We start from the raw sequence: 27,776 nt of genomic DNA on the forward strand, positions 1-27,776 counted from the left end.
TGGAACCCCCAGAAAGATCCCCGGGCGGGGGTCGGAGGTGGGGCGTTGGGGCGGGGTGTGCCGCCGGGAAGACTGTGCCAGGTGAAGGAACAGCAGGAGCAAGATATTGTCAGGAGTGAGTAGACTGGAAGAACTGTAAGATGCTGGTTTGGCTTAAGCATGTACACCTGGAATAAGATGGTGGGTGCCGGGGCGGTGAAGTGAGTCTCACAGAAGAGGTTGGAATTTATACAGAAGGCACTGGGAAGCCAGGGCAGAGTCTAGAGCAGGGGATGGCAAGCACCGTGACCTCTGTGCCAAGTGCCCTGGGACTAACGAGGGGACCAGCGGCCAGAGGGGTCCCTGGTGCTGACGCCGCCACCCACGTGTCCCTCGAAGCCCCGCACCCCCACGTGCTCCTGCAGCCCTTTAAACGCCCCGGGCCACGTGCCCCCGCCAAGCCGCCTCATTGGCCGAGGGGCGTGGCGGCTGCGCGGCTGCGCAGTGACGCGCCATAGCGGGCCCCGCCTCCGGCCGGCGGCGGCGGTGGCGGAAGGGATGACGTCACCGGCTAGGGGGGCGCGCGAGCCGGCGCGAGGGGAGCGCGAGCCGCAGTGAGTGTCCTCGCGCCGCCCGCCCGGCAGCCCGGCCGGCGCGCGCACGCCGCGAGCCGCTGGCGCTCGAGCTCCGCTCGAATCCCATGCAACAGCCAGGATGTGAAGCGGGGCAGAGCCGGGGGAGCCCAGCCCAGCCAGCCTCCAGGTAAAGGGGGAAAAATAATCATGAATTCGATTCAAAGAAATGCAGGCGCTCCAGTGGGGGTCTTGGAGACGGCAGAGTGGGCAGCGCGCCGGCTTTGTGCCGGGGAAGACTGTACGGCCATTGTGCTCGGAGGATGCTCCGCTGCAGCCGGCTGCACGCCTAGCCGCTGCGCCGGGCAGGCTGCGTCCGAACAATGCCCCTGAGGGGCTGGGCCGGGGTGGGAAGGGGCTGCGGGGTAGGGGGCTCGGCGGGCGGGGCTGGGGGGTTCGCGGCGGGGAGGGGGCTGGGCTGGACTCGCCCGGAGCGCGGCGTTGGAAGCTGCCCAGCGCCGCCGGCTGCACCACCCCGGGCTGCGGGCGGGGCAAAGGCGCGGAGGGAGGACGCGCGTGTGTGCGGAGAGGGTGCTGGCCCCGGCGGCGCCCAGCCAGGCTCCCCGGGCGGGTCCCGGAGGCAGGGGGCGCTGTTCTGGGGCTGGGGGGCGCGCGGGCACCCCGGAGTGGAGACAAGCCCGGGACAGGTGCCTCCAGGTGAGAGCAAGGAGGGCACCGACTGGACGGTGCGCCCAGGGCGGCTGCTGTGCCCGCCGCCTTCGCTCTTTGATCCCCCTCCCCTAGAGACCCCCTACTCAATGCTGTCTCCCCCTAGCGCCCTCTCGGTCTCATCTATCCTTTGGTGGGGGGTGGCCCTCCGCTACCTTGTCTTGCCCCACCCTTTTGCGGACCCAGCGCCCCCTCTCAGATCTCCCAAGTGGGGCAAGACTCAGCCCCCAGCCCCAGGGACCCTGGCGGACAGGCGGGCGCGCGTGCCGGGCGCCCGACCTCCCCTAGGAGCTGGGGGCCCCTTGGGGATCCCGGGAGAGGGGAAGCCGCCCCTTCAGTTGCCAGCCTCGCGGGTTCTGCACGCCCTGGGAGCCCCCTTGGGGGCTGGGAGGAGGGGCGGTGACGTCATCCCTGGGGGCGGAGCCGTCGGAACCAGGTTGAAGGGGGCGCGGGGGGTCCCTTACCCAGAGGGAAGCCCTCCCCCACGAGTTAGAGCGCCGGTACTCTGGGCGCGAGGGTTTCGACCGAGTTACGGCCAAGTTCACCGCTCCTTATGGAAACACTGCCACATTTAGGATTCCACCTGTCCACAAATCCTGGATACTTACCCCACGAAACTCCCCGTAAATCAGAGAACCCCCCCTTCAACTGCTTTCTCTCTGAAATTCTCAGAGAATCCCCCCCAACCCCAAGTGGAATCTTTTTTTTTTTTTTTTGTCAGCCACACTACCCCCACCCCGACCCTGAGTCTGGAATCTCCTCTTATGTGATCCTTCTCCCGATTTCAGACCTTCCTCTAGTAGCTTCGTGAATATACAGCTTTTCGGAATGTCCTTTCCTCTGCAGTCCTTCCTTAAATTTAGTCACCCCCTTGGGTCCTCATCCCCCAAACGTACGAACCACCCCAGCGCTTCCATCTGGGGGGTGGTGCCTCCCTTCCCCTTCTCGGGCTCAGCTGGGATTCCCCTGTTCCCCCCATCTCCATCTGCGGGAGTCCTCATTCTGAGCCTGGGGCCCTTCTGTCTCCCGCCAGACCCCTGAAAAACCAGCCTGGGCAACAGCTTGTGAATTGGGGAGGAAGGTGTCTGAGGCGTCCAGGCTGGGCATGAGGACTCTGAGAAACAGGGACAAAGCCGAAGGGTCCTCGAGGGTGTTGAGGTCGGGGTCCCACCCGCTCTGGGCCCCCGGTGGTTTCCCCCGCTGGACTTTGGCGGTTGGGGTTCTGGTCTTCCATCAGTGTTCCCCACTGTTGCTGTTCCGGGGTGCAGGGGGGCGAGGGTCCCTTTTGTTTGGGGCGCCCTGCTTCCCCCTCTTCCACCGGTGAGAAGAGCCAGCCAGCCTGCGACTCTACTCCTGCCGATAGCAGCTGCTGCTGCTGCTGCTGGAGCTTTTATTAATGGCCGAGGGATTGGGTCGATTCTGCCATTTGCATAACGCCCCTCCCCCACCCAGGGTCCCCTTCCTTTGTGCCCCCCTCCCCCTGCCAATCTCGCTTGCCTTCTGTCCCTCAGCTCTCTTCTTCCTTTGCCAGCTGATACTTTGGCTACGGAAGGAAGGCAGCTGGGGCTGGGGGCGGCTGCTTTCCGCCCCCCGTCAATCCCAGAGCCCACCAACTTGGGCCTGGGTCTCCAGCTGGATCCCCATCCCCACTCCCCTGCAATGCCCTCCGAGGGGACATCGCCGGATGCCTGCTGTCCTGTCTCCCTTCTTCCTCCTGCTCCAGAAAGCTTCCTCTTGCCCCATTCCCTGGGCCCGGGGTGACACCTTCAACATGACGGTGCACTTCTGCGTGGGGCCCTGGCCCCCCCAGCCCCCTAGGGGCAGCCACCCGCGATTGTCCTGAGAGTTGGTATAATTGGGCTCAGGCAAACAAAACGTCGAGGGAGACCCGGCCTGCCTGGTGAGCTCATGCGCTTTTCTATTCCTGCCACCCAGTCGATGACATCGGCCCCCCAGGGGGTGAAGAGGGCTGGTGCTGTTATGTCAGTACCCGTCCTGCCAGGAGAGGCCAGGCCTGGCCCACTCCCCATTCTCTGCAGAGGTGGGGAGAGGGGCGGAGACATGGGTCATTCTGATGTGGCCAGGGTATGGCATTGGAGGGTGCTGCTGGGGTGCAGGCCAGCATCCTTGGGGTGAACCCTCCTCCCCCATGGTCCCGTGCCTTGAGGTGGGCACAGAGGGAGGGCACTGCCAGCCAGGTGCCCGCTTGCCGCCCGCACAGGAATGGTCACCCACTGACGGTGCCTCTGTTTCTAGCTCCTTGGATCATTACTAGCGCCTTTCTTTTTCCCCTGTTTCCCTGGGGGATCCCGGGTATCTTTGCCTGTCTGGAGGCCCCATTCAGAGACCTGAGGCATTTTTGTCCCAGCACCGGAGCGGTGGCTCTGGGCTGAGTTGTCAGAGCAGGTGGAAGGGGAGAAGCTCCTGGATGTCAGGAGTTTAGCAGTGGCATCTGCGGGGGACAGTTCTGGAACCATGACTGTGTGTCCATTTTCTTTGGGCCACTGAGAGTGTGGGGGTCTGCCTGGCCTCCCTTAGATCGGGATCGGTCTAGGGGACAGCTCCACCTCTCCTCAGCAGACGGCTTTCCATGGATGACTCAGTTTCCCCTTCTACCGTCTGGGTGGGCAAGGAACAGCCCGTCACAGGTGTTGGAGCACCATGCATCTCCAACTGCCGCTCCCAGGAGCCAGGAGCCAGGCGCCAGGAGACCTGTGGCTGTGCTGATTACTCCAGCCTGAAGGATGGTCAGAGAGGTGGCCGGGCAGGGAAGGATTGGGTAGGGCCTATATGGCTCCGAGACGCAGCCCCCCACAGCCCCAAGTTTCGCCTGCTTCCTGTGACTTCAGTGCAGCCGCTGCTTGGAGGGGGCGGGCAGGGGGCGCACCACCGATAGAGTTCAGGATGGAGAGGAAAACCCTAAAAATAAAGACGGATATTTATAAACCTGGCGGGTTTGGGGGATAATTGACAAAGCTTAACGTTTTCAGCTGAAAGCAATTCCCACCCCCCACCCCCCTTTACATCCCTGACTGCATTAGATTCCATTTGTTAGAGGCATCCGGAGCCAGAGGAAGGTTCTTGGGAAGTGCAGCGGCCTGGCAGGCTCCTTGTGGGCCGTGGCGTCCTCTCTGGGGGCGGTGGGGGGGGGGGGCTTGCGCTTCTGGAGAGACGCAGGGGGCCTGGCCAGGGGCTCCGAGACGCCACCCCGCTTTCCTCTGCACCCAGAACAGCCTTCTGGCACACCCTCCGTGGGCGGGCGTCCCGTTTCCCAGAATTTACAAGGAGGAGGTGCCCCTGTCTTGCCCTTGCTCTGTCCTTCCCCGCCGCAAAAGATGCCCAGCGGGCAGCGGTGGGGGGGATGTGGAGAGACCCCAGCTGCCCACCAGGCAGGGGACTCACAGTGGGGACAGGTGACAAGGTCCAGGTGCCAAGCCAACAAAACCCTCTGTGGGGCTGTGGACAGAAGAAAAGTCACACCACTGCGCTGGGGAGAACAAGGGCTTTTCAGATGGTTTTAAAAATTTGGTCTGACTTCTGTCTGGAACCAGAAAGCTCCTGGCTTGTGGCTGGAGAAGATGGAGTGCTGGTTGGGGCAGGGGATGATTTTAAGTGCGTGTCACCCCATCACAAGGACAAATAGCCTGGACCCAGGCAGATCATAGCTTGAGATGTACAGGAAATGATGACACATGGGTCTTTGAACCCTGTGGTCCAATTTGCCATCCCCTCTGGGCTTCTCAGAGAAGGCAATGGCCCCCCACTCCAGTGCTCTTGCCTGGAAAATCCCATGGATGGAGGAGCCTGGTGGGCTGCAGTCCATGGGGTCGCTAAGAGTCAGACACGACTGAGCAACTTCACTTTCACTTTTCACTTTCCTTCATTGGAGGAGGAAATGGCAACCCACTCCAGTGTTCTTGCCTGGAGAATCCCAGGGACGGGGGAGCCTGGTGGGCTGCCGTCTATGGGGTCGCACAGAGTCAGACACGACTGAAGTGACTTAGCAGCTGGGCTTCTAGACGCTTACGGGTTTTGGGTTTTGAGTATAGTATTTGGATACCCCCCCACCCCCACCCCACTCCCTTCTCTCCTTTTTCTTTAAGGAAAGAAAAGGCACACACACACACAAAGGAAGAAAAAACAAAGAACCCCGCCGTACCATTTCTGTCTTGTTGCTGGCTGATATTTCAGAAGTGTTGGGGTGGGGGGTTGTGCGTGGGGAACATGAAAAAACCAATTGGCTTACACTTCTGCAAAGGTGAAAATTAAGGAGTGGTGGGAGTGACTCACAGACAGGCCCCGACTTTCTGTGTTGCTTTATTTTTGTCTCTTCCCTGCTCTGGGGAACTACCCTACCTCTCCCCCCACCCCTCCCCCGGGTCTGGCCGGGGTGGACCTAGGGATTGGTGCTATTCTGGGCTGGCTATGGAATCCCATTTTGGTTCCCCCGGTCCTGTGGAGGCCCAAAGGATTCTATACCTGAAAATACACCCAGGTCTTTTTTTTTTTTTTTTTTAGGATCCCTGCACTCCCATGTTCCCATGGATTCTCCCCTGATCCAGGGGCTTGGAACTCAGGTTTCTGGGTCACACTGACCCTGCTCCCATAAATATCCTGATTTTGAAGGAGCAGATTTTGTCCAGAACTCCCTGGATGGTCCCTGTTTTTGAGGTTTTTTTCATTTTTGATTTTTTTTTTTTTTAATCTTGACTGTTACATTAGTCCCTTGTTGGAAGGCCAGGCCCTAACCCTCCTAGGAAAACTGAAAAATCTCAATTTTTGGTTTCCCAGTCGTCCCCTTTCTCCCTCTTCCTCTCTGTGTGGCATCACCTCTGTTCCTTAACGTCTCCGTAGGAGCCTCATCTCTTGCAAAAGGAGGAATTGCCTCTGGCTTAGGGGGTCCTGGGGCTTCCCTGGTGGCTCACATGGTAAAGAATCTGCCTGCAATACAGGAGACCCAGGTTTGATCCCTGAGTTGGGAAGATCCCCTGGAGAAGGGAATGGCAACCCACTCCAGCATTCTTGCGTGGAGAATTTCATGGAGAGAGGAGCCTGGCGGGCTACAGTCCTTGGAGTCGCAAAGTTGGACACGTCTGAGCGACTAACACTTTCAGGGGACCCTGACTTCCAGCACCCACCCTGCTGTGCGTACTTGGGCTGGTTGGTTGACTTCTCTGTGCTCCTTTGTCCCTAAGATCAGAGAGCAATCACAGCCTGCCTTACGGCGAGCCCTGACAGGAGATACTGTAGGTCAACAGCCTGCCTCGGCTCTTGGACATGGCCGTTGCTGGCTGCATTCGTCTTATGATGGCCCAGCCCCCGAGTGGTGTCTTGGCCTCTGTCACAGAGGGCTGGGACCCTCCGATGGAGGTGGGCCAGGTGGAGAGAAGCCAGGAAGATGCGTTATTGCCATGCTGTTGCGTGGGTAATTAATTGAGTGTTGGTGAAAATTCAGGGGTTCTGGGAAAGGGAGGTCGATGCGTCTGTGTGTGTATAATTTAACGCCACTTATAATTAACCCCATGATCAGCAAATGGGGGGATGTCGGGGAATAATAATAGCTAATCCGACTTATTTGGAGCTGGCGCCCATTCCAGGTCCCTTGCTGAGTAAGTACCTTAGGAGTGTGCTGGGAACCCCATTTCTCAGACAGGAAAACTGAGGCACACAGAGAGGTCTTCACTGGCCTCGGGTCACACAGCCCACATGTGAGAGAACCTGAAATCTTACCCAGGACCAGCAGCTGCCAGAACCTGAAGTCTTAACTCCTGGGAAGGAGTGAGGGGGCCTCTAACTGCCCCATTGTCAGAGAAATAGCTTTGATGACCATTCCCCTGCGGGGTACACTGGAGAGTCACTGTGGAGACCCCAGGGCCCCCAGCTGCCTTCCTCAGAGTATGGACTCTGTTCTGAGGTAGTTTGAGTTCAAATTATGCCTCTGCCACTCGCTGGCTGTGTGACCTGGGGCAATTTGCTCAACCTCTCTGTGCTTCCTTTTTCACATCTGTAAAGTGGAGAGGCGATGCTCTCCACCTTGTAGGGTTGTTGGGAGAATCAAACGAGTCAATGTGTGTTAAGTGATGTGTCAATATGTAGCCAGACCTGCCTGGTGGGGGTTCCCCAGCAGCATCCTCCCCCAGCCCTGGAACCCTCAGCCCCTCATGGGGTCCAGCATGGGAACAATGTCAGGATGACTCAGCCACTGCAAACTGGGGCGTTCCCCGTCACTGGCTGCCTAATCAAGGCCGCCCCATATCTGCGGCAGGACTGGGCCAGGCGCCTGGCAGGATCTGAGCCATAGGAGGCCAGGTGAGGCAGGCAGGGAGGGCAGGTGGCTGCCTCGGGGATCTGGGCGCTCCTGAGACCCCAGGCAGTGGTCCCCCAACTTCCAGAGTCTGTGGTGAATCTAGGTGAGTGCCTAGGGGGAGGTCCCTGAGGATTCAGGGCTGTGCGGGCTCAGCTTTGGCTTCAGATCTGCTGAGAGGTGCTCAAGTTTATCAGCTTGGTGTGCCAGCCTTCATTCATTCACTTGCCAATTCATTCAATCGTTCATTCATTCAGTCAGTATTTGTTGAATACTGGTGGCCAAAGAACTTGAGAGCCAGACCCTAGGTTCAAATCCCAGCTCTGCTGCTCACCAACTGTGGAACCTCAGACTATAGACGTAGACCTGTTGGGGAGCCTTGGACTGGGTGTGAAGCCACCGTGTGCCTCAGTGTCCTCATCTGTAAAATGGGATCTTTGCTTCGCTTACGGACGAATATGTGCGGGTAGACTGAAAGCACTCAGTGTGTTCTTTCACTTGCTTTCTTTTTGTAAATAAAAGCAAATGAAAATAGAATTCAGGAGATACAGCAGTAGACAAGGCGGGCTCGGCCCTCCATCCCTTGGACCCTGTAGTTTCTCAGGAGAGACAGTAAGTACATAAATAAGCTAGTACATAAATAAATAACCCTAAATAAGTAGGGTTCTGCGGAGATTGGAAATTCAGTGGCCCCCAGCAGGTCACGGGGCCACTATTTTGTCTGGGAGTGGAGGGGGGCTTTCTGAGTTGAACAGGTATTAGGAACACCAGGTGCAAAGCTGAGAAGGCAGGCATGTGGCGCTGTGTGGCAGGGGATGAGGGAAGCGGAAGAGAGAGGTAGGTGACCTCATGGGGTCCTGACCCTGAGACGTTCGCATGGCATTTTCCACACATGCAGCTAGAGTTTGCTGAAAGCCCCCCAGAACTTGGGTGCAAAGATCATTGCTAGTGGAGACCTGGGAACTCTGGAAACACCTCCAGGAACAGCTCTCAGGCTGAGGCCCAGAGAGGCAGGGGGACTTGCCCAAAGCCACACAGCCGCACCGACCTTGCTTGTGTGCCTGCTGGGCTGAGCCTCCCACTAGAAGGTGGGCTGGGTCTCTTCACACTGGTCTAGAGAAGAAGACCGAGGCAGGAAGACTTGGCAGAAACTTCATTGTCTTCTTTTTTTTTTTTTTTGGCTGCGCTGCATGGCGTGTGGAATCTTCCCTAAGCAGTGATTGAACCCGTGCCCCCTGCAGTGAAAGCTCGGAGTCTTAACCCCTGGACTACCAGGAAAGTCCAGAAACGTCATTCTTAACCCCCACGGCCCATCAGGGCTGGAGAGGTCATGCCAAGGGGACACTGGACAGAATTCCCCCAACCCTGGTCTTCCTGGTTCTCCAAGAAAAACCAGAAATCTGGATTTTTTTTTTTTACATGAAATTGCCCTATTTTTCCATTCTCAGATCATTCTTTTCCTTACAACACCTTCATTTGCCGCTTGCATGGGCTCAACCCCTCGCTTGCCATCCCCAGGGCTCAGTCTCCTGGGCTGTGAAATGGGCTGAAGGCTCGCAGCCACCTGGAGGGGTTATTTGAAGGTAGCGATGCTGTTCTTCCTGGGGAGGGCTGAAAACAGGGCCTGGGCCAGCGGGCCACGCTCGATAAACGTTGGCTCTGATTATATTAATATTGGTCATAATGATAAACTTGACTGAAATTAAATGCTGTGTCGGCTGGTCTCACGGGGCAGTGCCGTGAATTACCTGCTGGCCGCAGGACCTGTTCCTCTCCTCTTGTCTTTTCTGGAACGTACCTATTTGCTCTCGGGGCTGGGGCACTGGGTCGCCTGTATTATCTGTGGAGTTCGCTGCGGTGGTTCTCAGCCTGGGGTGATTTTGCTCCCCAACCTCGGGGGGACACAGGGTGAAGTCTGGTGACATCTGTGGTCATCACAACTAGGGGATGCTCCTGGCATCCAGTGGGCGGGGCAGGGATGCTGCTCCACACGCCACAGCATCTGGGATGCCCCCGACCCCCAGCCCCTGCAACAGAGAATGACTGGGTTCTAGATGTCAGTCATGCTGAGCTGTGGAAAAGCTGCTACGTGCTCCACAGCCCAGGCGGTGAGAGAAATCAGGCAGCTGGGGTATTATGGGCTTATCTGTGAATGTCCGCCTCCCACGCCCTGCACTGCCTTCCTGGACTCGAACGTTGAGATCCCAAACGGGTTCCCGCAGCCCACCTGTCCCGGCCCCATGGCCCAGTTGATCATCGCAATCGGGAAACTGCCCCTGATGCATGGGTTCCTGGGGTTTTCTGGAGATAGTGGTGGATCTGGGACGCCAAGGGGCTGCCATGGCCAGGTCTTTCCTCTTTTCCCTACCTGGTCTTTGGAGGCCAGAGTGCTAAGTTCGAATCCTGATACAGGCCCTCCCCGGCCGTGTGAGGTCACCCCTTCTTCCTTCCCCCAGCCTCACTTTTCTCATCCAGGAAATGGGGACACATCCTGCTTGCTGCATCAGGAATTAAACACCGTCATGTGGATGTGGGGTCTGGCGCCCAGGGTACACTGTGTGTGTGTGTGTGTGTGTGCTTCAGTTATGTCTGACTCTTTCCAACTCCATGGACTGTAGTCCACCAGGCTCCACTGTCCATGGGATTTTTCCAGGCATGAATACTGGAGTAGGCTGCTATTTCCTCCTCCAGGGCTTCTTCCCGACCAGAGATCAAACCCAAGTCTCTTGCGCGTCCTGCATAGGCGAGTGGATTCTTCTTTACCACTAGCGCCACCTGGGAACACAAGCAGGGACTAAATGACTGTGGCTTCACCTCCCCTCCCCGCCTCCCTCCACCTGTCTTCACAAACCACGGGGGGGGGGGGGCGGGAGATGTGGATGGAACCCCGCATCCACAATTTCCCAAACAGTTACAACAGAGGGGAAATAAACCAGTATTACACGCGGTCCCTGGTTGTAGAGTCTACACTGCGTGTCTGATCCAGGGCTCAAGCTTTGCTGAACTTCCTCCTTTCATCCTTAGAACAGCTCTGAGAGGCGGCAGATGGAGGCAGCTGAGGCACAGAATAAGGACGAGGAACTGGCTCACTGGAGCCTTTTCCCAGGGTTGCCTGTGTGCATTTTTGTGCTCACAGAGGGTCTGTACTTAGTTGAATGCTCTGCTGTTGCTTTCTTGAAATGGTTAATAATTTTTGCAGAAGAAGGTTCTGCGGTTTCATTTCGCAGGTAGCAGTTATGTAGCCAGAAGGTTGGTCGCAGATGAAGGGGCGTCATTGTCAGCCGGTCTGGGTTCAAGGCCCGTCGTTGCCTCTTACGAGCTGTGTGACTTCAGGCAAGTTGCTTTGCCTCTCTGGATGGTGCGCCCAAACCCTTCTTGCCATCCAGTCCCCTGCCGGCTTCTCTGCCCTCTCCCTTCTCACTCATTGTGCATCAGCCACGCTGACCTTTCTTTCCTTTCCACCTCCAGGCCTTTGTCTTTGCTATTTCCTCTGCTGGGCATTCCATTTCTGGCTGGGCCAACCCTATCCGGCCAGTGTTCCCCAGTAGCCTTTTTATTGGCCTGGCCAAAAAAGGTTCATTCGGGTTTTTCTGTAATACCTTACGGAAAAAACCCGAACAAACTTTTTGGTCAATATTTCACTTCCTTAGCTGCTGTTTTACAGCCCGTCTGACCCCCTTTTCAGGATGGGAGCTCCACCAGGCTGCATCCCCCAAGACCATCCTGCAAGACTCTTGAAAGCTGCCCTCCTGTGCTAGAACCAGTGTGTCTAATTGTCCAGATTAGATGGGTCATGGCTGGGAAAACCCCACATCAGCAGCTCAAACGCCCTGTCTCAGCTCCCTCTGCCCTGGGCAGGGCTGCTAGAAGACCCACGACCTCAGTGGAGGTGCTGTGTGACTTCAGCCACTCGCTTGCCCTCTCTGAATCGCCTCATGCCTGAGCTGTCTGGTGCAAAAGCTATGGTGAATGGCTATTGAGAGCCAGGGCCCCTGGAGACAAGTGTCATGGGGTCAGGGAACCCTGAAACAGTCCAGGAGGTTTCCTATCTCTTGAGAAGATGAGAAACCCAGAGGAATACAGGGGATCCCCAGAGGGCATAGTAGCTGGGCCAGGAAATTTTGAGACTCCACTAACCCTGCTGTTCATTGATACCTTGTACATTTAGCCAGAGCAAACTCTGGGAGATGGTGAAGGACAGGGAAGCCTGTCGTGTTCATGGGGTTGCAAAGAGTCGGATACGACTAAGCAACTGAACAACAACAACATTCAGCCAGATAGGTAGAGAAGTCACCGAGATGCCCCTAGGAATGGGCCCAGCTTTCCATGGGGGATCACATTTGGCATTTGAAGAATCTGCATTCGCGCCTTGGCCTTCTGCAAAGTATGACTCTGGGCCCCTGGAGTCTCCTGACTGAACCTCAGTCTCCTTGTCTGTAAAAGGGAAACAAGACTGTTTTGAATGATCAGAATGGTCTGTACCAAGTCTGCTTGGAATGTGCTGGCATGGTGAAGATGTAACAGGCTAAACATCGTAAGACACAGTATAGTAATGAATACCTTCTCCAGGCACATCAGGGGGCCTGCAGATGGAGCTTTGGAGGGGGGCAAAAGGTTTGGGAGTCCTGAGAACAATTGGGCTCAAGTCTGGCTTCTCCCAGCAGGGTTGAGTCTCCTGTTGCAGTGCCGCCAGGAGCTGGGGACCAGCCCCAGGCAGACAGAACCACAGGCCATGCCGGTGCTGTGATCCATGGTGGCAGGAGGCCCACCTCAGGACCACTGAGCCACGGTGGGGAAACCAAGTCACACCTCTGTGGCCAGAGCCCCAGGCAGGTCTTGGGGGGCGGGGGTAAGTTCTATGCCACAGTCACCAAATGAGATGCAGTGACCTCTCTAGATTCCCCATCCAGAGCTCTCTGAAACACCACCCAGACGTGTGCCTTTTGCCCTCACCTCCCTGGTCCTCCTAGAGACTTGCTGTGTGTATGTATTAGTTGCTCAGTCATGTCTGGCTCTTTGCGACCCTATGGACTGTAGCCTCCCAGGCTCTTCTGTCGATGGGATTTCCCAGGCAAGAATACTGGAGTGGGTTGCCATTTCCTTTTGCAGGGGATCTTCCCAACCCAGGGATCGAACCCAGGTCTCCTGCATTGCAGACAGATTCTTTACCGTCTTAGCCACCTGGGAAGCCCCATCAGGGAAGACTTGGTAGTTTTCTTGAAAACCCATTCTCTCTGAAAAGTTAAAAAAAACACTTTATTTGTTTAGCTTCACCAGGTCTTGGTTATGGCACGTGGGATCTTTGTTAAAGCATGTGGAATCTAGTTCCCTGACCAGGGATCGAACCTGGCTTACCCCCTGCATTGGGAGCATAGAGACTCACCCACTGGACCACCAGGGAAGTCCTTTGAAAACTCAGAGAAGAAAAATTTGTCTTGCTCTCGTCAATGGGCAACCTGGTATGTCCTTGACATAAGAAGGCAGAACCTTTAAAATAAATGTAATGAGAGCAAAAAAAAGAGAGAGAGAAAATGACATTAAATCATCCTGCTGCCGCCACAGGCTTAGAGCAGAGGCCAAGGGCTACTGAGGCGTTAAAGCCCAGTTAGCACCCACTGGAGACTTCCAGCCTTGAGGAGGCTGGAAAAAGCCCGGGAGGGGAAGGGCCCCCTTACTGGTGGAGTCCATGTGGCTGCACACAGCTATGACTGTTTGGGGGTCTCTACCTTCACACCAGGGTCCTGGGACTCTCGTATGTGTGTCTGAGTGTTCCTTCTCAACAGCCTCGGGAGAAGGTTATTTCTCCCTGAATTCAATTAATGAGCCTATTAAAAACTATTTATTTTCCCTGACAGTTGTTTACTGAGAAGAAGGAGATAAATTGGCTGGGCAGCCTCACCAGGCAGGCACGAGGTGGGACGGGAAATGCCTGGCGCCTTGGGCCCGGGTGCTTAGCCAGCTGGACCTGGCTAAGGGTGGACCACAGGTGGGGCCCTGCCTTCCGGACGGCCCCTGAAACACAGAGCCTGAACTTAAGCTGCAGCTGCAGTTTGCAACCTTGGGGTCTTTGGGGAGGCGGAGCCTGGGATGAGTGAAAAGCATCCTGGAGTGGAGGGTTTCATGTTTGTGGTGGGGGAGAGTCTTTCAAAACCCCTTCTTTCTCCTGCACAGCAGTTGAAACCTTTGACTTTGGGGGGGTACATAGCTACCTGATGGGGAAAAAAAAATCCAAACATTTCTGAGTATACCTTGCAGCTGTCTGTGCTATATGATTCAGTTCTGACCAGTGGGATAAATGAACAGAATTTCCTGGAAATGCCTTCAAAGAGAGGTAGCACATGCTTCCTTCTACCCTACTTCCTGCCCTAACTGGAATACGGAGGTGATGGTAGGCAACCAGGCAGCCATTTTGAACTGTGAGGCAGGTTCATGGCTAAGAATGGGAGATCAGAGATGGAAGGAGCCTGGACCCTGATGATTAGGGGTGGGCAAAATAGCCCTGAGAGGTCCACCTGGGAGCTTCCTGTATGTGAAGATAGAAATTATGCCTCTCCAGTGAGTTTTGTTTTGTTTTGTTTTTTTGGACATCTACAGCCCAACTCGATCCTAATAGCATCAGTAGGTGAGCCTCCGGACACAGCACTTTCCTTCTTTCTCTCCTTATGTCTCTGCTCATTTTTAAGTGAGGCTTCCCCCCAATCTCTATTGAGGTTTGCAAAGTTATTATTTGTGAAGTAACGTAAGGTTGTTAATTGCAAAATTCGCCTCCCCACCTGGCTCCGCATCCTTCCTGCTCTGGCTCTGCTTTTACTGGAAGCACTGTTGCATCTCTACTTCACATTCCTCTTACTCACCGTCTACCTCCTTTCTTGCTGTCTGCTCTACTGTGTCCACAGCAGCACCTGTGCACAGTAGGGCCCCCTGAGAGATTTGCTTACCCAGGTCTCCATTCACAAGGCAAGAAACGGGGCTCTGAGACGCCTCAGGTCTTCCAGCTGGCTGGTGGCAGTGCCTGCATTGGTAGCAACCGAGCAGGTGGCTCCCGAGTCCTCCCTTTTCACTTGTTTGTGTCCCCCCGCCCCACAGTCGGCCAGTTCGGGCTGCTCAACGGCTGCTCCTGATCCTTCCTCTCGCCCCCGCGTTCTCACCTCGGCCTCCAGAAATAGCCCCTTTAAAATAGCCGCGTCCTTGCGTTCTGGGCTTCTGCATGCCCACGGATGTGACGCCGTGCTGACGAGCCAGCCTCCTTATCGCTGTGGGATTTTTAAAAATACAGTTGGTGTTAGGTATCCTCCCCCCGCTCATTTTTACGCCTGAAACAGCCGAGCCACGCACGAGGCTGTTTCCATCCCCACACTTGTCATTTGGGGTTTCGCAGTGTTTGTCCCCGTGGATACTCCATCACGGCCACTGGGTGTCTGGTTTGCAGAGCTGAGAGCTTCCACGGCAGGCTCATGCCAGCCCACAGTTCCAAATCTGGTTGGGAAGCTCTGAGTTTGAGTCCTGGTGCCGCCTCTTGCTGGCCATGTGGCCTTGGGCACAGGGAGGAACGTCTCTGAGCCTCAATTCACCAGTCAGTGAACATCTCAAGACCTCAGGTACATGGCTGAAATTCTTGAAGCCTCAGTTTACCCACCTAGAAATGATACCCCTGAGGGTTTTCCACTTGGGGCGCGGATCACACAGTGGGTATTCTTGAGGTATGAGCCAGCCTCATTATAGCAGGTGAGTTATCTCTGAAACAGCCTCTGTGACCCATCCCAGGGAAGGATCGAGTGAATTTAGCACCCGCTTTGGGCACTGCCACTTCTGGGAACCTTCAGGAAATCACTTCCTCCTCTGCGGACTCAGTTTTCCTCATCCATAGAATGGGCCCATATCGACAGATCGTGGGCAGGTGACCAGGAGATGAGGCACCCACGCTGTTCTCCCCCTTCCACCTTGGGCTGCTGCTGCTAAGTCGCTTCAGTCGTGTCTGACTGTGCGACCCCATAGACGGCAGCCCACAGGCTCCCCCGTCCCTGGGATTCTCCAGGCAAGAACACTGGAGTGGGTCCACCTTGGGCTGAGGACACAGCAAATGCTCTGTAGATGTTGCCGATGTTTTCCTGCCATGTTTTATACTTTGAGACCATGTTGATTAGTGGTTCACAACCAGATGGGCCTGGGTTTGAGTCCCAGCTCTGTTGCTCACCTGCTCTGATGTCACCTCCTGGCCTCAGTGTCCTTATTTGTACAGTAGGGGAAATGATGACCCTCATCTTCCCAGGATCCTTGGGAGGATCTGATGAGTTAGTAAGAGCGAAGCCTTACTGTCGGGCTCAGAGTAAGGATGACACGGTGGCCGTCATTAATACATCTAGGACTTTCCTGGTGGTCCAGTGGTTAAAACGGGTTCTAATGCAGGGGGGTGCGGGTTTGATCCCTGGTCGGGGAACTAAGATCCCACTTGCGGTGTGGCCGAAATAATAACAACAACAACAACAATAATAATATATCTACTCCCTAAATAGTTATCAGGCACCTTCCAGCATAGCACTTCTTCCTGGGAGCAGGAGTGGGGAGATGGTCTGTTTCTTTGGCTGGAAGATCCTGGCTCCGCCTCTGGGGCCTCCCTCCCACCCAGGCAGGGATTAAGCTGTCCGGAGGAACATGCCTGGCCCAGGCCACAGGCACCACGGAGGCCGCCCCTGCTTCCTGCGTTTCCTCAGCAGGTGTTGGCTGGAGACTCAGGAAAGGGGGTAGAGGGCAGAGTCCAGGGATGGCTCAGAAATGGGGACAGGAGGGGCCCTGGAGGAGGCGTGGAGGCTTCTGCTCCCAGCCAGCCCCAGAGGCCCGACGGATGGCTGGTTCAGCTGTGGCTACAGCCACCCCCACATCTGTGCCGTGTCATCCGGGCACCTACTGTGTGCCGGGCTCTCTGCTGGAGCCCTGCCGGGAGGAAGTGCGTGCTTCTGTGGCGCTCAGGTTGTGATCAGGAAGAGATAATAAGCAAACGATGTGTCATGTCAGGTGGTGATAAGAGAACAGAATAAAAGAGGAAAAGGGATATGTGAGTGAAGGGATGAAGGCTGTCGTTATTTTATTTACTTATTTTTGGCTGCCCTGTGTGGCAAGCAGGATCTTAATATCCCAACCACAGATCGAACCTATGCCCCCTGCAGTGGAAGGGGCACTTAACCAGTAAGGGTCTTAACCACTGGACCACTAGGGAAGTCCCAGGGCTGTCATTTTAAATGAGCTCATTGGGATGGCTTTTTACTGAGGAGTTGACAACTTGAGTAAAGCCCTGATGGAGGTAAGGGAGGGAGCCAAGTGGATATGTGGGAGAGAGAATGTTCTGGGGAGCGGCAGCCTGTGCAAAGTGCCTGGGGCAGGATTGTGCCTGGGGTTTTGGAGGAACAGTGAGGAGGCCCGTGTGTCTGGAGCAGAGTGAGCCAGGGGGCCATAGAGAGGAGGAGCGGGAAGGGAGGGACAGGTGGGGTCAGGGTGTGCAGACCTTGGGGCAGGGCAGACTTGGGCTTTCACCCAGAGGAGGGAGGTGGGTACCTGACTTAGATGCTCATGGGAGCCTTCTGGGTTTCTGAGTGCTGCGGGGAGACTACATCATGGGGGTGGGGTCGGGGGAGCAGGGCAGAGGAGACTGTACTGGTGGTCCAGGCAGGGTAATGGGGTGAACCATGTGGACACCGAGGATAGGGGAGAAGCGGGGAGATCTGGGATAGAGTTTGAAGGCAGACTTCTCATGAGCAACTGTGATACCCATTTGGCAGGCAGAGAAGCTGAGGCCCAGGGAGGCTGGGTCATCTGCTCAGGGTCACACAGCTAGATGTTGCACAGTGGCTGGGTGGCCTGGCTGGGGTGCAGCTTGGTTCCTAAGTACTTCATAGCTGTCACTTCTTCCTAATTTATGTGTGTGCTGTGCTTAGTCACTCAGTCGTGTCTGACTCTTTGCGACTCCATGGACTATAGCCCTCCAGGCTCCTCTGTCCATGGGGATTCTCCAGGCAAGAATATTGAAGTGGGTTGCCGTTCCCTTCTCCAGGGGATCTTCCCAACCCAGGGATTGAACCCAGATCTTCCACATTGCAGGCGGATTCTTTACTGTCTGAACCACCAGGGAAACCCATATACAAATTGACCGAACTTATTATAATTTAAAAAACAGAGACATTACTTTGCTGACAAAAGTCCATCTAGTCAAAGCTATGGTTTTTCCAGTAGTCATGTATGGATGTGAGAGTTGGACCATAAAGAAAGCTGAGTGCCGAAGAATTGATGCTTTTGAAGTGTGTGGTGTTGGAGAAGACTCTTGAGAGTCCCTTGGACTGCAAGGAGATCCAACCAGTCAATTCTAAAGGAAATCAGTCCTGAATATTCATTGGAGGGACTGATGCTGAAGCTCCAATACTTTGGCCACCTGATGAGAACTGACTTATTGGAAAAGACCCTGATGCTGGGAAAGATTGAGGGCAGAAGGAGAAGGGGACGACAGAGGATGAGATAGTTGGATGGCATCACCGACTCGATGGACATGAGTATGAGCAAGCTCCTGGAGTTGGTAATAGACAGAGAAGCCTAGCGTGCTGCAGTCCATGGAGTTGCAAAGAGTTGGACACAACTGAGTGAGTGAACTGTATAATTTATATTTTCACATGTATGTTTAAATTATAATTAATTTTATTGGAGTATAGTGTTAGTTTCAAGTGTACAGTAAAGTGGTTCAGTTATACATATTGTTGTTCAGTCACTAAGTCACGTCTGACTCTTTGCGACCCCATGAACTGCAGCATGCCAGGCTTCCTTGTCCTTCACCATCTCTCAGAGTTTGTTCAAATTCATGTCCCTTGAGTCAGAGATGCCATCCAACCATCTCATCCTCTGCAACCCTCTTCTCCTGCCTTTAGTCTTTTCCAGCATCAGGGTCTTTTCCAATGAGTTGGCTCTTATCACGGGGCAAAAGTATTGGAGCTTCAGCATCAGTCCTTCCAATGAATATTCAGGGTTGATTTCCTTTAGGATTGACTGGTTTGATACATATACATATATTCATTCTTTCTCAGATTCTTTTCTCATATAGGGCATTAAAGAACATAGAGTATAGTGCCCTGTGCTATACAGTTGGTTGTCTGTCTCGTGTATAATAGTGTCTGTTATGTTCTTTCTAAGCTCTTGCTTTATCCCTCTGTGCCCTGTTTCCCCTTTGGTAACCATAAATTTCTTTTCAATATCATAAGTCTGTTTCTCTTTTATGAATAAGTTCATTTGTATCTTTTTTCCCCCCATGCATATAAAGGCTTGGGTGAGTTTGCCCTCTCTTAGTCAAGAAGTTGGTTGGAATCCCCACTCTACCCCATTTTAGGGAAGTACGTTGTCAATACTGTCAGCAGATATACCAGGACAAAACCAAGGATCCTGGGTTTGAATTTGCCCTTGCACCTTACTTAGCTGTGTGACGTTATGGCTTTTGCCTAGCCTCTCTGAACTCCCCATTTCCAGTGAAATCAGACTCAGCTCTTAGCTTGTCATCCCAATAATATTTGTTTAGCTCCTGCTGTGCGCCAGACCATCTTAGGCAGACTGCTTATCCCTGTCTTGACCACTATGGCCCCCAAAGTGTTAGTTGACAAACTACAGTGCTCAGGCCATGTGAGAGTGGACGGGAGCCTTCCGTGGACTGTCAGCGCCTTCCGTGGATCCCTTAGTATGGGTGTCAGAAGCTTGGAGGGAAGTCTTGAGGCAGCCAACCGTGGGCAATGCTAGTTGTCTGGAGCCTGGCCGCTTGGGACAGGTGCCATGTGCAAAACCCTGAATCAGCAGCACTGGGGTAAAAAGCAATTCAGAAGACCTGGGCTTGGAACCAGAGGTGTTTTAAGAAAACTTGTACATATATTTTACTTACACTTTCCACTTATGTTCAAGAGAGAAAGGTGATCAAAGTCTGTGTCCAAAGAAGTCTAAAAAAACCTGTTCAGTTGCTGTCAAATGATAATTCTGTGTGATGAGAAAGTTGTGTCTAGGGACTGCCCTAGTGGCCCAGTGGTTAAGACTGTGCTTCCACTGCAGGGGACGTAAGTTCGATTCCTCGTTGGGGAAATAAGATCCTGCATGCTGCCTGGTGTGGCAAAAAAAAAAAAAAAGGCAAGCAGTCATGTTCAGTTTAATTGGCAGCATTTTTTTCTTTCTTACTGACAAATAATGATGCAGCTTAAACTCAGTGCAGTACAGAAATTGTCAGATCTGGAATTTGGATGAGGAAGAGAGAGAGAAGATAAAAGTCTCCAAGAACGAACAATGGGAGGGGAGGTCAGGAAAGGCTTCCTGGAGGGGGTGGCAGCTAATCTGAGATGTGGTGGTTGAGTAGGAGTTACCTGGGCAGAGACAGGAGGGAATGATGTTCCAGGCAGAAAGAACAGCATGGGCGCAGACTCCCCATGTGAAGTCACTGTGAGCCCTCAAGGTGGAGTGGTTAAATCCTGTGCCTTGCCTGAGGCCCAGCACATTGTAGGTGCTCACTAAATGGCTCGTGGTAGATGTTAGACCAGTGGATCCATAATAGGCAGCCAGTTAGCGGACACGAGGTAGGGACTCAGTAAACAGGCAGTGCCCTCAGTCTCAGATCTGGAAGATGCCTGTGGGTATTGCACTCCAGCATCTGCATTCTGAGAGACCTGAGACCCAGAGGTTTGGGTCTGTCTGAAGTCCATCAGCAGGTTGACTGTTGAGCAGGGATAACCTTGAGGTTATCCTCAGCTCCCTGTCCTGCTCCTAAGGAGGCTTCATCCTCAGATACACAGTGAGCAGGCAGCTTGAAAAGAGGAGAAACCCAAATCAAACTGACTTCAGGTAAAAAAAAAAAAAAAAAAGGCAGATGAATTTATTTAGAATACCTCAGCTTCAGGCATGGCTTGATCCAGGAGCTCAGACAAGGACTCTTTAATTTCTTGTTAAAGATGAAGAAAAGCAGACTGGTGGTAGTTTAGTTGCTAAGTTGTATCTGACTCTTGCGATCCCGTGGACTATAACTTGCCAGGCTCCTCTGTTCATGAGATTTCCTAGACAAGAATGCTGGACTGGGTCGCCATTACATTCTCCAGGGGATCTTCCCAACCCAGGGATCAAACCCACATCTCCTGCATTGCAGGTGGAATCTTTACTGACTGAGCCACCAGGGAAGCTGAAAAGCAGACTGGCGTGGATTGCCATTTTCCTAGTCTAGGAAAGATAAAAGCAAACCCAGATTGCTTAAACTGCTTGCCCAAGGCCACCCAGCAAAGAGGTTAAACCATGATTCAGACTTGGGTTGCTCTTACTCTAAAGCCCATGGCTTAGGATGGTTGTGCCAAGCTGGGTGGTGATGACTCCACTTTACAGACAGGGAAACGGAGATTCAGAGAAGGGAAATGACTTACTCAAGGTCACAGAGTAAGCAAGGAGCAGAGCCTGGGACCAAACTCATGTCAAACTCGTGGTCTTGGATCTCATGCCGTATGGTTCTCCGCAAGCATGGGTTGGATGGTGAGTTGGTCCAGCTGAGACAGAGAGGAGGAAAGGTTTGCCAGGAGCCACATTGACTCTGGGCCAGGCTCTCCTCTCCCCACCCAAAAGGGGCCCTCACACCAGCCCTCCAGCCTCCCACCCTGGATGGTTATGAGTTTCCCCTTGCTTTTGATGAACACATCATGGGTGACAGGTGGGGAGGTCCCCACTGGGACTGGCTTTGTGCCAGCCGTGAGTCCTGGCCAGGCCTGCCCATCTCTGTCACAGGAGGAAATGAGATTGGCAGCCAATTGTTCTCTTCAGAGCCAGCCATCTCACTCCCCGATGCCCAGCTCCCAGCATCAAAGGAATTGATTGCTCAAGCCCTTGTCCCTTCTCCCTAGCAAACACCTGATCCCACTGCTTGGAAATTCACTGGTCTGCCTGAGCATGGTCTCTGCCTGTGTTCCCTTTGCCCTTGGGCATCTCCATGGCATTTATGGGACGCTTACTGTATACTCGGTGTTGAGCTGAGCCGCAAGCCAGCTTCTTCACCTCAATCTAGGCCAGGCTCTGGGGCTACCAGGTGACTCGCACTCATCTCCTCCCTCTGCCACCTCCAAGCTGTGTGACTTTGAGTAAGTGGCCTGATCTCTCTGAGTCTCAGTTTCCTCCTCTGTAAAAGGGAGAGAATTAGGTGAGTTGTGTGTCTTAAAATGTAACAAGTGTTGTTATTACTGGTTTTCGTTCTTTCTTTACGGCTGTTCTGGGTCTCTCTGCTGCACGTGGGCTTTCTCTAGTTGTGGCAGGCAAGGACTACTCTTCCTCGCAGTGCACAGTTTCTCTTTGTGGTGGCTTCTCCTGTGGAGCCTGAGCTCTAGGGCGTGTGGGCTCAGTAGTTGTGGCGCATGGACGTAGTTGCCCTGCAGCATGTGGAATCTTCTTGGACCAGGGACAGAACTCACGTCCCCCGCATTGGCAGGCGGACTCAACCCCTGGACCGCCAGGGAAGTCCTGTTATTTCAACATTAGCAAATCTAGGTCTCTTGGTCTCTTCCACCCTTATTCACACATCCCATGCCCGCTGTTCCGTGCTCTTCTTTTTCACACAGATGCAGTATGTATGAAGCCTTCCCCTGCTTTTTTCTGGGCTGTGTACTATGCTGTTGGCATGCCCACTCCCCTCCTGATGGCCGTGCCCATTCATCCCTCTCTTCCACTTTCCCATGAGACAAGCCGCAGTGCTTTCACGCCCAGGTTTCAAGCACAAGTAAGAGATTCTATAGGGAATTCACATTTTAAAAACTAATTATTTACATTTATTTATTTGGCTGCATCGGGTTTTCCTTAGTTGTGGCACGTGGGCTCCCTGATTGTGGCACATGGACTCAGTACTTGCAGAATGCAGACTTAGTTGCCCACATGGTATGTGGGATCTTAGTTCCCTGACCAGGAATTGAACCTGTGTCTCCTGCATTGGAATGTGTGTGCACACGCTCAGTTGCATCCAACTCTGCGATGCCACAGACTGTATTCCACCAGGCTCCTATGTCCATGGAACTTCCCAGGCAAGAATACTGGAGTGGTTTGCCATTTCCTTCACCAAGAGACTTTCCCACCCCCAGGGATTAACCCCCCGGCTCTTGCATCTCCTGCACTGGCAGGCAGATCTTTACCACTGCTCCACCTGGGAAGCCCCCTGTATTGGAAGGTGGATTCTTAACCACTGGGCCACCAGGGAAGTCCTATGGCGTGCACACCTTAGCATTTGCTGGATCTCACCTGGTCACCCAACAGAGTGTCTATAATCTCTTCCTCAGCCAGTAGCGAGTGCGTGCAGGCTTCTGAATGGTTTAGTGGGATGGATGTTTTTATTCTTTAACTGTTGCCACTGGACTAGTTGAAGCCCCCCATAGTTTCAGATCTAAAATTTTCTTTCAGACCCCCCAAAAAGCTTCTGAGTGTTGAGGAAAACAATCATAGTTTTCTATGATTGAACCCAGCCTCCTCTGGGTTCAGAATCCTACTGGGTGGGGGTGGGGGGCGGTCCAGAGATTCATCTATTTATTGAGCATCTAGAATGTGCTGGGCCCTGCCAAGGTGCTGGGAATAGAGTGGTGAGGAACACAGAAGACAAAGGCCTGCCTCTGTCAAGTGTAGCAAGGAGGAGAGCAGTACACAAATGAATAGATTATTTACTAAAGGGCTACGTTGCTGTTGAGAAACACAGAGCCAGGGAAAGGGGTGGGTGATAAGGAAGGAACTATTTTAGCTATAGGATCAAGGCAGGGCCTCTCTGAGGAGGTGATCTTTCAGTGAAGACCAGCAGGAAATGAGAGTGAATTATGTGAAGATCTGGGGTAAAGTTGTTCCATGGAGGAGAGGGAGAGAATTGCTGTGCAAAGGCCGTGCGGCAGGACCATGCCTGGTGTGTTGAAGGAACAGTGAGGGGGCCCAAGTGGCTGGAGCAGAGTGAGTGAGGGAGAGGGAGGGAGGAGGAGAGGACAGGGAGGGGACAGGGCTGGTTGTGCCAGGCTTTGTGAGCCCTGGCAGGACTTGGGCTTTTACCCCTAGGGAGGTGGGAACCCTGGAGGGCTGTGAGCAGAGGAGAGGACAGAGCCTGACTCAGGTGCTCATGGGAGCCCTTTTGCCAGTGTGGTCACTGGGGACCAGGTGAGCGATGATGGGGCTGGACCAGATGGAGGCAGGAAAGCGGGGAGAAAAATTCTGGAGAGTGTTTTTTTTTTTTTTTGTAAGAGCTGGTAGATTGGCCAAGCAGTGGGTGCAGGGTGGGGTTGAGAGGAATTGAGGATAACTCTCAGATCTCTGGCCTGAGTGTCTGCAAGAACGGGGAGGGACAGGCATGGGGACCCCTGTGTTAACAGAACACCCACTAAGGTTTCCAGAAGCAAAGGAAGTGCTTCTCTGCAGATGTTGGAGGGGGCCTCCTGGAGCTGGTGGGTCCGAAGTCAGCCTGTGGGTGTCATGTGGGGCTGGTGTCCCCTGCCACCAATAAGCCAGTGGCACATCCTTTTCTCAGCCTCAGTTTCCCCATCTGTATAATGGGGATGGTGACAGAAGGCAGCAGTGAAATGAGTTAATATGTACAAAGCATTTAGAGCACAGCCAGGTATACATTTGGGCTTAGATGGGGCTGGGGTTTTGCCCAGCTCCAAGCTCCACTGGGGCTCTTGGGGCAGAAATACAGATATTCACTAGAAGCCAAGATACAAAGGAAGCCTGGTTCACACACCAGGAGGCTGAAGCCCAGAGTGGTCAGAGTGGTTAGGGCACTTGATTCAGGCTGCACAGCCTACGGCTCAGCATTTCTGGGCCCACACGTCCTCCCCACCTTGCTCCTCTCTCTTCTTCTCTGGGTATTTTCCACCCGCCCCCAGGGCTGCCAGCTTTGGTTCTTGGTGGTTTCCAGACTCCCCTTGGCTCCAGCTTGGCACTCATCTCCCACCTCCACAGGCGCTGAGTCCAGGGCCGCGTGCCAGGCAAGCCCCGGGAGGGGAGGGGGCTCTTGATGAGCACCCTCTGCTTTTACATCCAGGGTTCCCTCTGCTCCCTCCCCTCACCCCTCCCCCGATGCTTCCACTAATGATGGAAGTGGGACTGGAGGGAGTGAGCGAAATTATATACACACGAACATATAAAAATTAGTTTAGGATCTGGGCCAAGAACCACTTGCGCTTGGCCAGGCATTGTGGGTAATTCATCGCCGATTACCATAAAAGCCAGAGCCTGCTGACAGGCGGCCGCGGGGCTTTTGTTTAAGATTCTGATGAATATATAATCTCTCCTGCCTGGAGCCCGAGATTCCCCCCCACCATCCCCAGGAAGGGTGTCCCCAGGCTCCTGCCCATGGGGCTGCCAGCTCTGGCCTGCTTGGGAGCCAGGCCTGCCCTGGGTCCATTGGTGAGCTTGCCTTGGAAGAGCTAGGCTTGGTGTTCAATGCCCACTGCTGTCCGCAGTGATCCCTGGCCTGTAATACAGCCCCAGCCCTGGGCCCTGTTCCCTCAGGCCCTCATACATCCACTTGGTACACATTTATCGGGCTCCAGCTGTTTGGCTGGCCCCGTGCGGGTGCTGGGATGCTGAGATCAATGGGATCCCTGGCTTTTTAGAGTTGGGGGTCTGATGGATGAGCAGATAAGCATGTATTCATATTTAAAGATTCCTCATCTCTTGCCCAGAAGATGCAGATTAAAACAACAAGATCCATTTCTTGCCCATCCGCTTGGTAAAAATGTATGAAGCTTGATGATTTCCAGATTGGAAATGGGAGGGGGACCCCTGGGCGTCATCAGCGGGAGAATAAATCAGCATGGCTACTTCTCACCATCTTTTATTTTTATTTTCTGGCCAGCTAACACATACATGTGAGCTATAATGGAGGATGTACAGAAGAATACACAGGGGAGAGTCTCTCTACCACCACTCCCCTCCTATCCGCAGCTCTCCTCCCCTTCCTTCGCCAGAAGCAGCCACCAGTCTTCTGCTAGGCCAGCGGTTGGTAGACTTTTTCTGTAAAGGACCAGATAGTAAATCTTTCCAGCAGTCTCTATCAATACTGTTCAGTGCCACTATTGTAGCATGAAAGCAGCCAGAGACAATATGTGAATGAATGGCGGTGGCTGGATGCCAATAAAGCTTTATTGACACAAACAGCCAGGGGGCCAGATTGGTCCTTGGGTTGTAGCATGTTGGCCCCTGCTCTGTATAGCACTGTCTAGCAGAACTTTTGTACAATTTTAGAAACACTTTCTGGTGATAGCTTTCTGATAAAATAGCCTCTGGCTACATGTGCTGTTGAGCATTGGAAATGTGGCTAGTGCAAATGAAGACTCAACTTTTAAATTTTATTCCATTTTATTGCATTTAAATGTAAACAGCCACATGTGGCCCGTGGCCACAGTTTTGGACAGAGCAGTTATCTAGACATCTTCAGTGAACATTCAGTAGGCGGGTAGATTTATGGTCCCTGGTTTAACCAAATGGTAGCATCTTTTAAAAGCTGTTCCATACTTTGGGGTTGTTTTTCCTCTCTCTTAAAAAAATGTATCTTAAAAGTGATTTCATAATTATACATCTGGCTCTATCTTCCTTTTCACAGCTGTGATACTAGTCTCATAATACTAAAAGATGGTAATCTTTTGTGGCATTATTTGGTCCCTTGCACCAGTATCTATTTAACCAATCCCCTATTGTTGGGCACTTAGGTTGTTTCAAGTCTTGCCATGAGGATTTTCTACACATGCCATTTCACGGGGATGTGTCTTTCAGAAAAACTCCTAGAAGTGATGTTAGCAGGTTCAAAGGGAAGGTGCAGACCCTCCAACTGCCCATCTCTCTGAACTAAGATGTGGAAGATGTGGATGCAAAGATTCACAGGCATTGGTCGAGACTGAGGAAAAAATAAAAAGTGGAGCCAACCTAGGTGTCCATCAACAGGGAATTGTAATAACCTCGTAATGGAAGATTATACACAGCAGGGGAAGTGTCTAGGGATGAGTGTGCTCAGTAGATACAGTGTCTTTTGAAAGAAGGAGGAATGCTGGGAAATGATACAGACAAGATGATACAATTTCATGGGAAGAAGAAAACCTCTCTGTATTCTGGTGTTACTTTTGGTCTGTAACTGCTTGGGAGAGATATGCAGAGATTGACACAATCCAGCAACGGAGGTTGCTTCTAGGAGCAGATAAGAGGGGCTCTCCTGTCCACAAAGCTTTGCATCTGCCACACACCAGCTGCTTCCTGTCCTCAGCCGGAGGAATTTGAAAGAACAAATCTCCTGCCCTCTTGCAGCTAGCACTCCAGTTGGGGAGCCGGAGAATAAACAAAGCACAGATAAAACCCACATAATATGTCAGAGAGAGTGGTAGTTTGCTCTGAAGTGAAGTCGCTTAGTCGTGTCTGACTCTTTGCAACCCCATGGACTGTAGCCTACCAGGCTCCTCAGTCCGTGGGATTTTCCAGGCAAGAGTACTGAAGTGGGTTGCCATTTCCTTCTCCAGAGGATCTTCCCCACCCAGGGCTCGAACCCGGGTCTCCCGCAGTGTAGGTAGACGTTTTACCATCTGAGCCACCAGGGAAGTCTTCTCTAGGGGAGAGAAATTCCAAGGGACTGGGGAAGGCCCAGAGTGGGAGGCAGAATTTTCAAGAGGATGTCCCAGAAGACCTCATTGAAAAAGTGACATTTGAGGGGGACTTCCCTGGTGGTCCAGTGGTTAAGGCTCTGCGTTTCTAACGTAGGGGGAGGGTTCAATCCCTGGCCCGGGAACTAAGAGCCCATGTGCCTGCCAAAAAAAAAGTGAGATTTGAACAGAGGTGGTGAGGGAGGAAAACAGGTGGATTTTACGGGCGAGAGTGTTCCCAGCAGGCAAATGGAGAGTGCAAAGGCCCAGAGGTGAGATCTCCTAGGACAATTGCTGAGTCCAAACTCCTGCCCTCACCCAAACCTACACTCCCTCCATCATGGCTCCCAGATGAGCACTGCTTGCTGGGGAATAATTAATAATTTTTAAAAAATATTCATTTATTTGGCTGCATAGAAATCTTAGTTGCCATACTTTAGGATTTTTAGTTGTGGTATGTGGGGTCTATTTCCCTAACTGGGAATTGAACCTGGGCCCCCTCCATTGGGAGTACAGATTCTTAGCCACTGGACCCCCAGGGAAGTCCTGGAATAATTAATTATTAATCAT

At 53.3% G+C, this 27,776-nt stretch overlaps 1 protein-coding gene across 1 annotated transcript in view; it reads left to right on the forward strand.

Moving 5' to 3' along the window:
* The first annotated feature begins 553 nt into the window (after positions 1-553).
* The window catches only part of PTPRS (protein tyrosine phosphatase receptor type S), a 110,854-nt gene continuing 83,631 nt past the window's right edge, over positions 554-27,776 (forward strand). Inside the window, exon 1 of the mRNA XM_061422555.1 lies at positions 554-741. The gene's annotated coding sequence lies outside the window, so the exon portion shown is untranslated. The remainder of the gene's footprint in view (positions 742-27,776) is intronic.

This window comes from Bos javanicus, chromosome 7, assembly GCF_032452875.1.
Source record: "Bos javanicus breed banteng chromosome 7, ARS-OSU_banteng_1.0, whole genome shotgun sequence".
Lineage (NCBI taxonomy): Eukaryota > Metazoa > Chordata > Mammalia > Artiodactyla > Bovidae > Bos > Bos javanicus.